The 5,842-nt window shown below is 35.1% G+C and overlaps 1 pseudogene; it reads right to left on the minus strand.

Annotated features, from left to right (window-relative positions):
• Nucleotides 1–3,520: 3,520 nt before the first annotated feature.
• On the minus strand, nucleotides 3,521–4,539 carry LOC126793903 (uncharacterized; annotated as a pseudogene).
• Between the last annotated feature and the right edge of the window lie 1,303 nt (nucleotides 4,540–5,842).

The following is a 5,842-nucleotide window of genomic DNA, read 5'->3' on the forward strand; positions in this document are numbered from 1 at the left end:
ATTTTAGGCTGTGTAATAGAAAGTAAGGCACATCGTGACATACACTTTGTTCCATCTCTAGGACTCTAGCTAGGTCATTCGATCGGCGCGGACATGCATCTCCCACACCCAGGGCCGGTCCTGAAAAATTTGAGGCCCAGTGCAAAGAAAAAAAAAGGGTATTTCTCCACACAAAAAAATAAACAGAAAAAAAAATTGGCCCTTATACTGAAAAAAAAAAACAAACAAACAGAAAAAAAAAATTTTGGAACTTAATTTGCTTGAATTTATATTTATCTAGCAGACTCGTTCATATATTCAATATCCCTAGCCTGATCAACAATTTCTTTCATCTAACTAGCTAGCACATTCACGATGTGATCGAGGCTGTAATGTACCATTTAGAAATGATCATTTTGGTTGTGTTTGGTACAACTGGACTTATAAAAAAGTTGGTTTATGCTGATTTCTGAAAATAAGTGACTGATAAGTGAAATAGCTGACTGTTTGATAAATTGGCTTATATAAGTAGTTGTTAGTAGCAAAAGTCACAACAGAGCATTTTGTAAACTCAAATTAGCTTATGCTTTTAATTTCTCATATGACCAATTTGGACTTATAAGATAATTTCAATTTGATTTTATTGTAAAGTAGTGTTTCAATGATTAATATTGGATGGTTTTTAAATTTGTTAATTCAATATATTCTTAACATTACAAGTTGGTTTTTATCATGTAACTACATAATAATCAGTTTGTGTACTACAATTACCACAGTCTGGGTACACTTTGATCTTATCACAAGAGTTTTAGGACTCATGCTATATATAGCCTGTATCATGTAACTATATTGCTATATATATATATATTCAGAATTTTTACAAACTTGCATTGATCATATTCCAACACAAATATGATATTTTCTTTTAGCTGTCAATCATACCATATGTACAAGCAGTTGCATTGATTTTCATATACAAACTATCCTTTAGTCTCAAACAAACAAGAAAAATCACACTGATCATTAGGTTGATCAATTGTGCTAACATTCTCATCACTTGATCTCCTTCATATATTCTTCTCCCAAGTGGAGAATCCCATAACTTTATTCTCTCTTACTCTTGTTTAGTTTGTACTTCGAGCAGCATTTCTAACAAATATAAAAGAAAGAGGTGGTAATTAGGAATAACAATATTGCAACAAAAAGCTTAATTAATTCCATATATTTTTCAATTTTCACAACATTCTCATAACCATAAAGACATGTTCTACACACACCACCAGATCAAAACAACTTGACATAACCTCCTATTTCATGTCTCAATCCAAATATGACATAAACATTAGTGTTCTCGGAGGCTTGAAATTTCTCCCCCAAACCCTAATCCTAAGAACAAGTTAGACTATAACCTAGAGCTTGAGTTGAACTTGTTTAGATTCATGTAAACAATGTTTCTAATATGTTAGGATGGAAAATGAAATCAAATGGAAGAATGAAATAAGATCCATAGATGAATAGGATCCTTACCGAATCAAAGCAGAGTTGGAGGCCTGGATCTTTAGCATGCCTCTCAAGCATATAGTGTTTAATAAACCGAAGGTTATACACCTTCTCCCTTCGCATGTAATTATTAATATGTGACACTTCAGTATTCCATAGAGATATAAATTATAACATGAACAAAACCTAGAGCTCGTTCCCTTACTTCAGACTACTTTAATCACCATTAAACCCGTCTAAACATCGAACCAAAGTACAGTATGCTATAATCCGCTTTTGTCTGCTTTACCAGCTTTTATATGAACATGATAAGTAGACTGATGGTCTACAAATTACCAAACTCGAGAAATCTTAGATATATAACACTAACTAATTTTGATAAGAGTCATCAAACTGAACATAAAGACACTTATGGTGTGATAGAAAAAAAAAAAAAAGAGGTATTCCAAAACAATTACACAGGCTATTTCAAAACATGGATACAGGAAAAGGAAACGACTCCTTGTATACAAGGCAAGAAAATTTACATGATCACCGGCCAGTAACTGAAACTGTTATGGATATGTCATGCTCCGAACTTTTTTACTCGTATGGCGTCGTTAAGCGTAGATACTCTAAATATTGACTTTTCGATGTATACGTTTTTTGGGAAAATTTCATTCACAAAAGTTGTAAGGCTCGTCGATACGAATTCATAGACACGCGACATGCCCAAATCGGAGCTTGTATGAAAAAAAATCAAAAGAGCATTTGGGCATTTTTAGAATTTAGTATAAATAAGGGTAAAAAAAAAAGGGGGAGGACAAATAGAAACCCGTCGGGTTACTGTTCACCCGAGGGAATCCGAAAATTGCCATCGTCGGTTCTCCCTCCTCCAGTCACCACTCCGACCGCAACTGGTCTCGTTGGAGCTGCACGGGCGCCCTCATGAGGTCTACGGTGGTGGCGCACCACCTCTCACCGCCTGGAGCTTGTCGCGACGCCATGAAGCCGTGCGGCCTCGTCGGCATCGTTCTCTCCTCCGACCACCATAGGTCGTGAGACTGATACCAAAAGAAGCGCAAGGAGTCAGGTATCAAACCCTCCAAAGGATGTGAACCAACTCGCCTTGAGGTAAGAGAATCGATGATTTGAAGTCCTAGGGTTCCATAAATTGGAGCTAGTTTATTTGTATTCGATTGATGTGTTTAGACTCCGATTTGACCTTAGTAGTGAATTAGAAAGTTGTTAGAAATGTTGAGTAGATTGTGTTGATAAAATTTGGTGATGATCGGAGGTCGCCGGCAGTGGCGATGGAATCCGGCCGAGTTTTGGGGTTCAGAATAACCCTATCGGTGTAGGGAATTCATGTATAGATTGTGGGATTAAATCGATGAAGTTAAGAATCGTTAGGATTTACTGAAATACGGATTTGCGGATTGTTAATCGTAGAGATCCACCCGTTGGATTGTTCTATTTTCGCCCTAGAGAGGAATGATTAATTAATCAAACTTACCAGATATGTTGGTTATTGAATTACTTGAGAATGAGATTCTTGACTAATTTATTTGATCATATTTGTGATATATCTTACTAAATTGAACTACGAATTAGTTGATCCCTTTTAAAGGGTACGTAAGCAGCCCAACCAAGATTTAGGTGCAACCACAAATATTCTAAATTAGAATATGGGTTAATATTGATTTAAATAAGCTTTTTACTACGTAAATAGGTTAGTTTTGGGCGGGGTGTTTCAGGATACACACTGCATACATCAACAAATTAAAGATTAACAACAAGACCATATATATGAAACTCACAGAGTATAAAAGAATGACCAGGGGCGGAACTAGGAATTCAAGATGGGTAGGGCTATTTTTCACATGCATACAAAATTTTGTTTGAGGTTTGGAACCCAATTAGAGACTCATCCTAACGCCTTTACTATTTAAATTCAAAAATACAACATGAGGGACATAAAGATGGACGAAAATCACGGGATTGATCACATATTTCAAGACTAAGCCAAAAAAAATGTCAATCTTGAAACAGAAACCCCGTCCTACCCTACATGTATCTCAGAAACACTAGAGCACTCGTACCGCAGTCCTTGACGTGTTAAAATATAAAATGCATATCGAGTTCCTTCATCATCTCGTGTAAAGCTTGGCAAGGGGCCTATTTCAATAATATCATATAATACTCATAATAGGGTAGAGTCTTGAGGACTTATATCTGAAAAATGAACAAGAAATAAAGCTCATCAGTGAACATATTATGTTACACTTTATAGGAGAAGCCATGATGGAGAATTTCGTATGAGCTTCAAAGTTTGGTTTGAGTTTTTGACCATAAATTAAGATTTAAACGAAATGCACAATGCAATGAAATGAGAAATCAGGGCCAATCAATCAAACCAGGATATCTTACAGCATTAAATTCTATCTTGTTAAGGAGGCACAAGAAACAGGACTAAGTCTGATTAAATGCTTACTTGTGGATAACAAGTAGAAGAACATACAGGTCCCTTGCAAGACAACAAAGCACGGAAGCCAGTCATCAACATCAGTATCATCAAGGGGAGGAGGTTCTCCTGGTAATGTTGTCCATCTCTATTATAAAGAAAACAAAAATTAAAGTGAGCAGACCATATTTGGCAACATTAATTCAAAGTAGAATTTGACTTGTTAATACTTAAGAGTCATTACAGTTCGAATGTACAAATAGCCAGACAGACGAGCAGATCGCAAAATTTCATCAACATGTTCCAATCTGCACAAAACACAAGCAATTATCTGCTCTTGGACGTGAAATAGATGAAGTTACGTTTTGAGATCAAGCAAAGTGAATACAATCAACACACAGTTTTTCAATTTACATTATATTTCGATGTAGAACATATGAAATTAGCCTCAAGCAATTATCTGCTCTTAGCCGTGAAATAGATGAAGTTACGTTTTGAGAAAAGTCACCACTGGGTGGGGATGCTTTAAAATGATCTGGAATCACTTTTATCTTCCCAAGACCATCATCCATGAAGCTGATTTTCACTTCCAGAATAAGTTGCAAACTTGTGTCCATGACATATGATAAGAAATTAAGAATCAAGAATCAACATTATCGGATATCAAATGGTAAATGACATACTATTCACTTCATATTCTATATGAGCTAAAAAGTCGAATTTCTTCGAACTGATTTCAATAAAGATTTACTTCAAGTTTCAAAATATACCACCATTCTTAGAAACCTCACTCTAGGCATATAGTTTCCATATCCTATGATATAAGTCATATAACAAAACAACTTCATTCATTATTAGAGCTTGATAACTCGGAAAGTCGAAAAATATGACCAATTGCAAAGGAAAACTGGAAAATCCTCATAATAACTATTTGAGTAGCCACAATACATGAGATCCGATCCACATCAAATTTCTCAGCATCTCACGATAAGAAATAATAAGAGAATGAAAATTATACGAAAAACAAGAGATACCTCAATAATAACGAACTCAATTCAATTTTTGGTTTGCAGAACAAATTACAAATCTCTAAAGAACCCTAAACGAACCCAGATAATCCCAATTTGAGACATTGAAATATGACGAGAAAAGGAATGTAACTTCATGAACAAAGCCTCCCAGAAACAACAAGAGCAAGTATACTTTGCATAAAAAATTCGATCAAATGGGCAGTGTCTCAAACAAACTTCAAATTCAATGATCCAATCAAAACTACCAACGTTAAACACTTAGATGAATTCATCAACTTCTTATTGCTTGGCTATAACAAGTTGCAGCATAACAAAAACAAAGATAAAATCTTTGGGCTCAGAAAGAGCGCTCGTTAACGAAACTAACAGCCAAACAAGGAAAGAAGGGAAGAGATCATGATATACATATAGTTGGGGATATTTTAGCCAAAATTTCAGATGGGCTATAACCCTACCAGCCCGCCACTTACTTCCGCCCCTGAGAATGACTGAATATAAATTCTTTAAACTATCATGATTTCCTAACATAATAGATATATGCAATTCTATGGTGCTGACAAAGATTCATGCATCCACATATAAATCAAATGTGGATATGATTAATTAATGTAAAGAACCAATGTTCAGGATGTTTAATCAATTCAGATTTGAACCAATACGTCAATTCGTCGATCAACCAATTGAGTAACCAATCAGTGCTTTTTTGTAGAGAAATATGTACATATTAGGCTATTTGTGAACCAATTCAAGTTTAATCAAGAGGAGCAGTAAATTATATCTATGACAATTGACAAAACTTTTAAAACAAAGAAACTTGAAGCAAAAACCTGTATAGATTAGGCTGCAGAATCAAAGAGCAGCATGCATGTAAAATGTGTTAGAAATCACA

This window comes from Argentina anserina, chromosome 5 (assembly GCF_933775445.1).
Source record: "Argentina anserina chromosome 5, drPotAnse1.1, whole genome shotgun sequence".
In the NCBI taxonomy this organism is placed as follows: domain Eukaryota; kingdom Viridiplantae; phylum Streptophyta; class Magnoliopsida; order Rosales; family Rosaceae; genus Argentina; species Argentina anserina.